Here is a 12,379-nt window from a genome sequence, read left to right as displayed (position 1 = left end):
ATACCTGCTTACTCTGCTCATTCATTCAATCCACTCAGTACTGGGAGCCAAAGTCCTGGGAACATGGATCCTGATGCCTATTCCTCCACACCCAACATTTTAGCCAGTCAACCAGGAAGACCTCAGCCTTCCTTGAAGCTTGCTGAGCTTCCTGATCTGCATTCTGTCTGCTCTCACTGTCTTCACTTTCACTACTCCCTCCTTCCCAGTTTAAATCCTGACACTGCACCCCAGTCTCCCTGTTACTCGGCATAAACTCCAAAACCTTGTAAAAGAACCCCAGTGACCTTGCTCACAGGTTTATGGTAAATACACCAGCTTTAGAACAGATGAATCAGATTTAAATATCTTATTTATATTTTTATCCTTTCTGTGGACGGGTGGGACTCTGCCCCTACCTGCTGCACTTTTCTTTTGGACAATGGAGCAAGTTTTAGAGTTTGGCCTTGGAGCTCACCTATGTCAACCAAACTACAGATGTGCTGTGACTGTGTTCTTAGAGAAGCAAACAAGGCTCTTAAAGATTGGTATTGCCAGAAGGACTCCACTAACTCAAGTGTCATTCTGCTATGATAGCATTTCTTGCACTGGACAGTTCCTTACGAGTGCTCCACTTTGTGTCTGTCTCTTTTGGATTCACAGGAGCTTTTAGGATGGGATGGCAGAATATACAAAATGCTTTACTGAAGACAGTCATCATATCAGCAGGGCACTTGATCTCCAGTAGAGACTTATGATGGAACAGAAGCCTGGATGCAGGAATCAGACTCTTACTGGTAAAAACCTCAGACTCCACGAGCGGAACTTCAAACCTGGCCTTTAAAAGTCTTTTGATAACCAAATGGAGACAGAGAGGAGGGAGAAGAGGTGGGGCAGGCCACAGGCCCCAAGAGCAGAAAGAAGCTTTTCAGATGGTGGCCAACACTATGGTAGAAACCTTTCAGAAGCAAAGCTGTCCTGTAGGCTCAGGCCAGAAAATGTCAAGAATGCGCCCGCTCTGGGGACTGCACCCTGCTTCCCTCTACCTCAGCTGGGTCTCTGGAGAGAAATGCCTCCAGGAATGGAGCTCACAGCCCGAACTGACAGAGCCCCCCCCCGGAGCCAACACCCTCCACACCAGGGACCCTCCAGGACTACTACTTCAACCTGGCAGTACCCCAGCCTGAGAACAAACTCAACTTCATTGCACCAGGATGGCTAAGTCCCGGGTAACTCTCTGTTATAGGTAAGCAAACTGATCTTTGTAACACCAAATCCACTTCCTCTGCTTTCCCTAAATTTTTGGTACCTCTATTTTCCTCTTCTACCTTCATCATTGGAATGTAAGGTAAAATACAACCCCTATACATTCCACAACTTCTCTACCCACTGAGAGATGGAGTCCAATTGCCCTACCCCTTTAAATGAAAGCTTAAAGTTAAGTCAAACACCTAACTCCCTTAATACTTCAGGCCTCCTTTCTCAGGAGAGGAGAAACTTAACTGAAACTTTATATACTTAAACCGACAAAGTTCTCTGTTTTCAGTTTATAAGACTTATGCCTGAAGTCTTTTGGGTTTCTGATATTATACACCTATTTAAACTAATGAGTAATGAAGGAAAGTACTACCAAATCGAAAAAGGGGGGGGGACCAGATAAGTGGCAGCACCCCTCGCCCCCTACCATAAGAATGTGACCTTTTGTAACTGTCCTAGAAAATAGCCCCGAGCTGAAGCAGATAACTGGTAACTGGTTCTGAAAGAAAAAAGCTAAGCAAATGTTTAACTGCTGATCTTGTCTTAAGACAGATGAGTAATGAACCAGAGTTCTTCTTATCTGGAAAAGCCCCTATGTCTGCTACCCCTCCCTAAAGCCCCTGCTATGTCTCCTACCCCTCCCTAAAGCCCCTGCTATGTCTGCTGCCCCTCCCTACTTTATGGTTTTTGCCTTTATAAACTTGTAAAACCTGCTGTTCAGGGCTTGACTCCTCGGCTCCTAAAAGAGTTGTGAGTCAAGCCCCAGCATGCTGGAATAAAATCCTCTTGCTATTTGCATCAAGCGCCGTCTCTTGCAGTTGATTGGGGTCGTCAGAGCTCAGGGCAGAGTGGGGGGTCCTGCCCCAAGTCTTTCATTTGGGGGCTCTCCCGGGATTTGACGACCACCCTTCACCTGCAGAGTCGACCTTGGAGGTAAGAAAGGGGTACCCTGAAAACTGTCTGGTCTGTGTCTTCAGTCCTTTGTTTGGCTTTGTGTGAGCGCTTTCGGTTTGCAGCCGTTCGGCACCTCATGAGAGTGGCCGGACAGTGGTCGGTAGACGTGCCCGGAGGACCACAGGCTGAAATCCTGGGGGACGCCCCAGAAACTGAAGAGAACCAGGGACACCTGGTTGTCTCCTGCTGTAAGGGCGCTGATCGAGTCCGGTTGTTCCATCAAAAATTACGGGAAACGCGCCCGTCTGATTCTGTTGTAGGCTTGTGAGGGACCAAGTGTGCTAGGTAGGTCCTTGTATCTGTAATATTTCTGTTATTCCTGTTATTTGTGTTTCTGACATATCTACTGACGATGGGACAGACTGTGACAACCCCTCTGAGTTTGACTCTAGATCATTGGACTGAAGTGAAGAGAAGAGGTCGTGACCTGTCAGTAGAGGTTAAAAAAAAAGGCCCATGGCAGACTTTCTGCTCCTCGGAGTGGCCCACTTTTAAAACGTCGGCTGGCCCTTAGGAGGAACCTTTGACTTATCTCTTATTTTTGCTATCAAAGAGATTGTTTTACAGAGAGGACCGGGAGCCCATCCGGATCAACAACCTTACATCATAGTCTGGCAGGACCTGGTGCAGAATCCACCCCCCTGGGTTCAGCCATGGACTGCCACATCCAGGCCCCCGTCTAATCCTCGGGTGCTCGCTGTCCAATCTTCCGGTTCCAGAAAAGGGGGCGACAGCTCGGACCCCCCCTAAGAAGATCTACCCAGAAATTCAGACTGATCATCTTCTCCTCAACCCTCCGCCCCCTCCTCCCCCATACCTTCCCGCCTTGGCTCCTGTCGGGGGGGGAGCAGGGAGGACCAGCATTGCCAGATCCGGTGATTGCCCTCTCTGCACCCCCGGGGGAACCTTCACTGGGGCCCCCACAAGGTACCAGGAGTCACCGCCGGGGAGGAATGTCTCCCGACACTACTGTTGCCCTGCCCCTGAGGGCATACGGCCCCCCACCGGTGGCAACAGATGAGGGACCACCTCCTCTCCAGCCCCTCCAGTACTGGCCATTTTCTTCCCGCAGACCTGTATAACTGGAAAACTAATCACCCCCCTTTTTCAGAAGACCCCCCAACGCCTGACTGGGCTGGTAGAGTCCCTGATGTTCTCTCATCAGCCCACATGGGATGACTGCCAGCAGCTCATACAGACTCTCTTCACTACTGAAGAGAGGGAGAGGATTTTACTAGAAGCTAGGAAGAATGTACTCGGGGCGGACGGGCGTCCTACCCAGATCCCCAACATCATCGAGGCTGCCTTTCCCCTCTCCAGAACTGACTGGGACTTCAACACGGCAGAAGGTAGGGAGCGACTGACAGTCTATCGCCAGGCTCTAGTGGCTGGCCTCCGTGGGGCGGCAAGACGCCCCTCTAATTTGGCTAAGTTAAGAAAAGTAATACAGGGGGCCACGGAACCCCCCTCAGTGTTTCTTGAGCACCTAATGGAAGCTTTTAGGCACTACACCCCATTTGACCCTGCCTCTGAAGGACAGAGGGCTTCCGTGGCTATGACTTTCATAGGGCAGTCAGCTGTAAACATTAAAAGAAAGCTGCAGAGGATTGAAGGATTGCAGGACTATACCTTGCAAGATTTAGTTAAGGAAGCTGAGAAAGTATACCATAAAAGAGAAACTGAGGAAGAAAAAGAGCAGAGAAAGGAGAAAGAGAGAGAGGAAAGGGAAAATAAGAGAGACCGAAGACAGGAGAAAAACTTAACACGGATTTTGGCCGCAGTAGTAGGGGAGAAGAGCCAAGAACAGACCCAAGGTAGAACTAAGAAGTCAGGTAGCCTTGGCAACCGCGTCCCGTTAGATAAGGATCAATGTGCCTACTGTAAGGAGAAGGGGCACTGGGCCAGGGAATGTCCTAAAAAAGGAAGAAAGTACTAGCCTTAGAGGAAGAAGAAGATTAGCGGGGACGGGGCTCGGAACCCCTCCCCGAGCCTAGGGTAATACTTAAGGTGGAGGGGAAGCCAGTTGAGTTCCTAATAGACACCGGAGCTCAACACTCAGTCCTACTCGAACCATCAGGACCCGTCTCCAAGAAAAAATCTTGGGTTGTAGGGGCCACAGGGCATCAGCAGTACTCATGGACTACCCGAAGATCAGTAGATCTGGGAGTGGGACGGGTAACCCACTCATTCTTAATTATCCCTGAGTGCCCTGCGCCCCTCCTTGGGAGAGATTTACTCACCAAAATAGAAGCCCAGATCACTTTCACTCCTGATGGCCCAGAGGTAACCCAGAATAAGAGAGTAACAGCCCTGACCATGCATTTGGAGGATGAACATAGACTCTTTGAAAAGCAACGGGAGAAAGGGACTAGTCTCATACATGACTGGCTAGAAAAATATCCCAGGCATGGGCCGAAACTGCCGGAATTGGACTGGCCGCAGAAAGGCCGCCTATAGTCATAGGACTCAAAGCTACTTCCACTCCTGTGGCAGTGTGCCAGTATCCTATGACTAGGGAAGCTCGGGAAGGGATTAGGCCTCACATTCAGCGTCTCCTACAGCTGGGCATACTAGTAAAGTGCCAGTCACCATGGAACACCCCCTTATTACCCGTCAAGAAACCCGGCACAGGAGACTATCGCCCTGTGCAGGACTTGAGAGAAGTAAACAAGCAGGCACAAGACATCCACCCCACCGTGCCTAACCCTTATAATCTGTTAAGCTCTCTCCCTCCGGACCATATCTGGTACACCGTCCTGGATTTGAAGGATGCCTTCTTCTGCCTCTGACTACACTCCTCTAGCCAGAACATCTTCGCATTTGAATGGAGAGACCTGGACTCTGGAATGACGGGGCAATTGACACGGATCCGACTTCCACAGGGGTTCAAGAACTCCCCAACCATCTTTGATGAAGCCCTCCACCAAGACCTAGCTCACTTTCGCGCCAGCCACCCTCAGGTAACGCTCCTACAATATGTAGATGACTTACTACTAGCTGGAACGACAAAGGAAGAGTGCCATCGGGGCACAGAACTGTTACTGGAAGAGCTAGCCGGCTTAGGATACCGAGCCTCTGCCAAGAAAGCCCAGATCTGCCAGAAGGAGGTAACGTACCTGGGTTACACCCTAAGAGGAGGGCAGAGATGGTTAACAGAAGTCAGGAAGCATACTGTGACTCAGATTCCAGTTCCCCGCTCGCCCCGCCAGGTGCGAGAATTCTTAGGGACTGCGGGGTTCTGCTGCTTATGGATACCGGGGTTTGCTACTCTGGCAGCCCCCCTCTACCCTTTGACCAAGGAAAGCACTCCCTTCGAGTGGGGTGCCAGCCAACAGCGGGCCTTTGACAACATTAAAAAGGCATTATTATCAGCCCCGGCCCTGGCTCTACCAGATGTAACAAAGCACTTTGTCCTATACGTAGATGAGAAGAGAGGAGTGGCCCGAGGGGTGATGACGCAGCCTTTAGGGCCATGGAAAAGACCAGTAGCATACCTCTCCAAGAAATTAAATCCCGTCGCTGATGGTTGGCCAGCCTGTCTGAGGTCTGTGGCGGCAGTGGCGGTACTGGTAAAAGATGCAGACAAATTGACTATGGGGCAGAAGTTGACAGTCATTGCCCCCCATGCCTTAGAAAGCATCATCAGACAGCCCCCTGACCGGTGGCTGTCCAATGCCCGCATGACACACTACCAGAGTCTCCTATTAAATGGAGACAGAGTCCGGTTTGGCCCGCCTGTCATCCTCAACCCAGCTACCCTACTATCTGATACCTCTGTCCGGGAGGATGTATTACACACATGCCAAGAAGTACTGGCTGAGGAGACTGGACTCGGAGGGACCTCTGTGATCAGCCCCTGCCGGATGCCCAATTGACCTGGTTCACTGATGGGAGCAGCTCCATAATAGAAGGTAAAAGGGTGGCCGGGGCGGCGGTGGTGGACGATAAGCAGACCATCTGGGCAAGTAGTCTGCCTGAAGGGATGTCAGCCTAGAAGGCCGAGCTGGTCGCCTTGATCCAGGCCTTACGTTTGGCAGAAGGAAAAAAAGTTAACATATACACCGATAGCAGGTACGCTTTTGCTATAGCCCATGTCCATGGGGCCATTTACAGACAGCGAGGACTGTTGACTTCAGCAGGAAAAGAAATTAAACACAGGGAAGAAATCCTAAGTCTACTAGAGGCTGTTCACCTCCCTAAGAGAGTGGCCATAATCCACTGCCCTGGACATCAGAAAGGGGGGTCCAGAGTTGCCGAGAGAAACCAAAGAGCCGACCGAGAAGCTAAGCTAGCAGCTCAAGGACTCAACATCCTACCGCTATATGAAAACACTTTAAGGCCTAGCCTTAAAGAAATAGCACCCCCCCCCCTTATCAAAAACTTTAAATATTCGGAGCGGGATCTCGAGAGGATGGACAGATTAGGCCTCCACCTAGAATCCCCAGAGGGGATCCGAGAAACCCCGGAAGGGAAAAACATCCTCCCTGAAGAGCAGGCAATCACCTTTCTCAGGCAACTTCATAAATTAACCCATCTGGGCCCCAAGCATCTGAAAACCATTGTTCAGTCCTCTCCATACTATATTATAGAATTAAGTAAACTCGTTGATGCAGCTGTAAAAGAGTGCAGACCTTGCCAATTAGTAAACACCCAGCCTAACACACTACCTCAGGGAAAACGACTCCGAGGGGATCGCCCTGGAAGCTACTGGGAAACAGATTTTACTGAGATTAAGCCGGCTAAGTACGGATACAAGTACTTGCTAGTGTTCATAGACACTTTCTCAGGATGGGTCGAAGCTTTTCCTACAAAGAGGGAGACTGCTCAAGTTGTGGCCAAAATAATATTAGAAGAGATTTTTCCAAGATTTGGACTACCCAAAATAATCGGATCCGACAACGGTCCCGCTTTCGTTGCCCAGGTTAGTCAGGGTTTGGCCAAAATCCTGGGGCTTGAATGGAAATTACATTGTGCTTATCGGCCCCAGAGCTCAGGGCAGGTAGAGAGGATGAATAGAACCCTAAAAGAGGCCATGACTAAATTATCCTTAGAGACTGGCATTACTGACTGGACAGTCCTCCTTCCCTTTGCCCTGTTCTGTGTGCGCAACACCCCTAGTACTCTCAAGCTGACCCCCTTTGAAATCCTATATGGAGCTCACCCCCCACTCGTTGCCATGCAGCACCTCCCTTCCCCATAATCTTACTCCTCTCAATCTCTATACACCAGATTAAAAGCCCTTGAAACTGTGCAAAGGAAGTTTTGGAGCCGGCTGATTGAAGCCTACAAGCCTGGAGATCTGCAAATACCTCACCAGTTCCAGGTTGGAGATTCGGTGTACATCCGGCGCCACCGAACAGCCAACCTTGAACCACGGTAGAAAGGACCATAGCCAGAAGTTCCATGATTGGAACTTCCCAAAAAACAAATGCGGGAATGAAGGAAAGTACTACCAAATCCAAAAAGGGGGGGGGACCAGATAAGTGGCAGCACCCCTCGCCCCCTACCATAAGAATGTGACCTTTTGTAACTATCCTAGAAAATAGCCCCGAGCTGAAGCAGATAACCGGTAACTGGTTCTGAAAGAAAAAAGCTAAGCAAATGTTTAACTGCTGATCTTGTCTTAAGACAGATGAGTAATGAACCAGAGTTCTTCTTATCTGGAAAAGCCCCTATATCTGCTACCCCTCCCTAAAGCCCCTGCTATGTCTCCTACCCCTCCCTAAAGCCCCTGCTATGTCTGCTGCCCCTCCCTACTTTATGGTTTTTGCCTTTATAAACTTGTAAAACCTGCTGTTCAGGGCTTGACTCCTCGGCTCCTAAAAGAGTTGTGAGTCAAGCCCCAGCATGCTGGAATAAAATCCTCTTGCTATTTGCATCAAGCGCCGTCTCTTGCAGTTGATTGGGGTCGTCAGAGCTCAGGGCAGAGTGGGGGGTCCTGCCCCAAGTCTTTCAGTAAATACACCAAAAGTTTAGAATCCAAAAGGTCAATCTGCTACTGTAGAGTTAAAATGCAAAGTTTGTTAAACTGGCTCTCTAACTTTTTGCCTTCTAAAAACAATGGTTGCTAAATTATGGACTCCTTCAGGTGTAAAGTACGAGCACTGAGCAGGAAACCCAAGGTCAGTTACTCATTGGAAACTAAAGGAAAAATTAAAGTCCTCTTTGACCAGCCTCCCCTCCTCTCCCTTCCCCTCCTCTCTTCTCCTCTCTTCTTTTCTTTCCTCTTTCTTTCCTTTTGAGAGTTTCATTTTGTCACCCTGGGTAGAGTGCTGTGGAATCATAGCTCACATCAACCTCAAACTCTTCAGATCAAGCAATTCTCTTGTCTCAGCCTCCTGATTAGCTGGGACTATAGGCACCCACCACAAAAACGCCCAGCTATTTTTTAGAGACAGGGTCTTGGTCTTTCTCAGGCTGCTCTCAAACTCCTGAGACCAGGAAATTCTCCTGCCTCAGCCTCCCAGAGTGCTAGGATTACAAGTGTGAGCCACTGTGCTTAGCCAGCCGCTTTTCTTTCTTAATTGACACTACTGTGTCTGGCTCCTTAAGGCAAATCCTTAACAAATGGCCTGTTTTGATTTACATTACATTTCAAGATTTAATTTACAGATTATAAGACATCAACTCGCCCTCCCTGAGAAAACTATAGGATTATCCCAAATCCTCCTCTAACTGTCAAAAACCTCACACTTCTCTGAAATCTCTACCTCCAAGGAGACTTCTTGGATTTCTCATAACAATACTTAACTCTCGTTAAATCTGCCTTCTTCCTCACCCTTATACCCTCACTAGCCCCTTTAAACATCCCTGATGTTAGACTTTAGTGCTTACTAAACACAATAAACCTCGACAAAACCAGTCTTCATCAACTTTATCTCAATGATGCTGAGTTTTTCCCCACATACAGTGCCATTCCAGCTCCTGATTACATTTAAAATACATCCATCCACACTTAACCTGAGAGAAGATACCCGGTAAAAGTAAGGTCTAAGAGAACAGACGTCTGTCAAGGAGAAACCCCAAGGAGAGACCCCTGTGAGGTCCTCCCCTGGTGACTCAGCTCTTAGGAATTTGTAGAAACTTAACTTCCTGGGACCTGGAAACTAACGCTTGCTTCTGCTTCTGTAAAAGCCAGAGCCACTACTCCAGCTTGATTCAAACTGGTGAGAAAGGTACCCTTGGGCCAGAACTTTTTGACTGGGAATAAAAAGGAGAAGACTGAGCCCATTGGGGAGCACGGCCATTTTGAATTCTTCTGGGCCATCACTCCTCCGGCTGGAAAAAAGCCCTTCCTCTTTGAAATGCAGAGTTTGGGTGTTTGTTCTCTCCATGGGGCCTCATCTTCCTGCAACAAACCTACCACGAGAAGAAGGGAGCCTCCTTCTCTGACCCAACAAGACACTCCACTTAAAAATTATCCCACCACTATAGCCAACAGAACAATCAAACTGTTCCAAATCTTTTCAGAAAATATCCACTTACTCTCTTACACCAACATCCATTTCTAAGGCAGAAATCCCTGTGAGCCGAGCCCTGGGCCCCACTCCCTAACTTCCTCTAACTCTAAGGATGTCTGATTAAAACCGCCTCTCACTCTCAGGGCAGTCACACTGAAATCAAGGATGCCCTCTCTCCTCTGGCCTGCCCTCAAAGTCCTACCTCTCCACAACCGCAACGCCTTCTATCCCACACTGAATATCCAGCCTAAGTGCCTCATTTTCTCCTGTAACGTGGCTGGGCCTCAATGTGAACTTAATAATGACTCTCAATAGCCTAAAAAATGACATCTTTTATTTAAGTGTCCTTCAGGACCATGACAACATTTGCCCCCATGCCACCACGAAAGTGGTCAGAGGCTCCCTGCCTTCAAATTGTCTCCACTCTTTGAAGAGTGTCTCCTACTCCTGGTTTGCTTGGTAAAATTTAGTTGCTGTCCCTTATTTACATCTCTATAATTACTACTTTACAGCTGATGTTTTCTCCTTTTTATCTCCAGTCAAAAAGTTCTGGCCCGCAGCACCCATAGCTCATTTGGCAGGGCACTGGCCACATACACTGAGGCTGGCGGGTTTGAATCCAGCCCGGGCCAGCTAAACAAGAATGACAACTGCAACAACAACCAAAATAGCCGGGCGTTGTGGTGGGCGCCTGTAGTCCCAGCTACTTGGGAGGCTGAGGCAAGAGAATTGCTTAAGCCTAAGAGTTTGAAGTTGCTGTGGGCTGTGACACCATGACACTCTACCCAGGGTGACAGCTTGAGACTCTGTCTAAAAAAAAAAAAAGTTCTGGCCCATGGGTACCTTTCTCATTTGTCAGTTTGAATCAAGCTGGAGTAGTGGCTCTGGCTTTTACAGAAGTAGAAGCAAGCATTATTTTCCAGGTCCCAGGAAGTTAAGTTTCTATAAAGTCCTAAGAGCTGAGTCACCAGGGGAGGACTTCACAGGTGTATCCTGGGGTCTCCTTGAGAAGACCTCTGTTCTCTTAGACCTTATTTTTTCCAGGTATCCTCTCTCACAAAAAGATCAGTACTAAAAAAAAACTTACAACAATTTCATGGCTAACCTCAAAAATCATCTTGACAGAATTGAAAACCAGATGTTTAATTTAAATCTGCTTCTTTTTGAATGTTCGTGTGTCATGTGACTTGGTAATCTTTAATAGATAAAAGCAGTTTTAAATTTGTTATTTAAATTCAGATATTTTAAGATCCCTAGGTCCCCTTATGTTCTTAATTTTGAGCCTCTGGATTCTGAGGTCTAGATAGTGGCTGTAATAAAACCTAAGAACGTGTTCATGCCTCGGCCAGCAGCTGCAAGACACAGTCAGGCCGCAGGGCACCTTCTTCCAGCTTTGCCCCTTGGCTGTTCTAAAAAAAATTAAATCCACCAGCCAGCCTGTTTCCTGTCCTTTATGGCCATTTTTGATGCTAGGTAGCCGTGTAAGACTTAAGAGGAACAGAAAAGACATCAGGGATGGTGCATATATTGTGGTTTCAAAAAACTTCTCAATAACTTAAAACATTAAAGTCATGTTATATTAAGTTAGAAAATAATCACAAAATGTCTGAATGATTTGTAAGAGGTAATACTTCAGTTGTCTATTAACTTTTTAGGAGCTAAGTCTTTCCTTGTCAATGAATAAGATTTTTCCCTTTTAAAATCTTCTAATTATCAGCTCAGCACCCATAGCACAGTGGTTACAGCACCAGCCACATACACCAAGGCTGGTGGGTTCGAACCTGGCCCAGGCCATCTAAAGCAACAATGACAACTGCAACAACGACAACAAAATAGCCAGGGCATTGTGGCAGGTGCCTATAGTCCCAACTACTTGGGAGGCTGAGGCAAGAGAATCGCTTAAGTCCAAGAGTTGGAGGTTGCTGTGAGCTGTGATGCCACAGTGCTCTACCAAAGGCAACATAGTAAGACTCTGCCTCAAAAAAAGAAAAAAACCTTCTAATTATCAGTTTAGCTCAGTTAATGACTAACTTTATATAAGGTGTGATACTGTTTTATGAAAATATTTTTGCTAAGAAAGATTAAACAGAAGGGAAAATAATATTACATAAGAAGGAATCTTGCATGGTAAACTTTGTCCTGAAATAAAATGACTGGTTATTTAAGAAAAAGGAAAGTAAGGACAAAACAAAGGATGTACACAATCTCCATATTTGTAGGACAGAACTCATAGGCAGGAATTTACATTTGATCCAGTTAGCTAGAATTTATTACATTTGCTTAAAATAACAACGTTTTCTCGAAATGTTAAGTTACTCTGGAGGAAATTACATGTCCTGTTTCCCCTTCATTTAAAAATCACACTACAGGAGATTTTTTTTTACCTTTTCAATAACTTACCTGTAAGAAGCAACCCTTGCGTTGTCTTTATTAGGGTTTTGGCTAACTAGATAAAAACTAAACTTTACAAAGGTTAAGGTTTACACTCGTATAACCTCCCATATTGCCTGTAGAATCTTTATTTTTTTCTTTTTTGAAACAGAGTTTCACTTTGTCAACCTCCATAGAGTGCTGCGATGTCATAGTTAACAGCAACCTCAAACTTTGGGGCTCAAGTGATTTTCTTGCCTCAGCCTCCCAAGTAGCTGGGAGGCACACACACACACACACACACACACACACACAAAACACCTGACTATTTTTAGAGGCAGGGGTCTCACTCTCGGTCA

Source organism: Nycticebus coucang, chromosome 6, assembly GCF_027406575.1.
Source record: "Nycticebus coucang isolate mNycCou1 chromosome 6, mNycCou1.pri, whole genome shotgun sequence".
Taxonomy (NCBI): domain Eukaryota; kingdom Metazoa; phylum Chordata; class Mammalia; order Primates; family Lorisidae; genus Nycticebus; species Nycticebus coucang.
Note: the sequence above shows the minus strand (reverse complement) of the source record.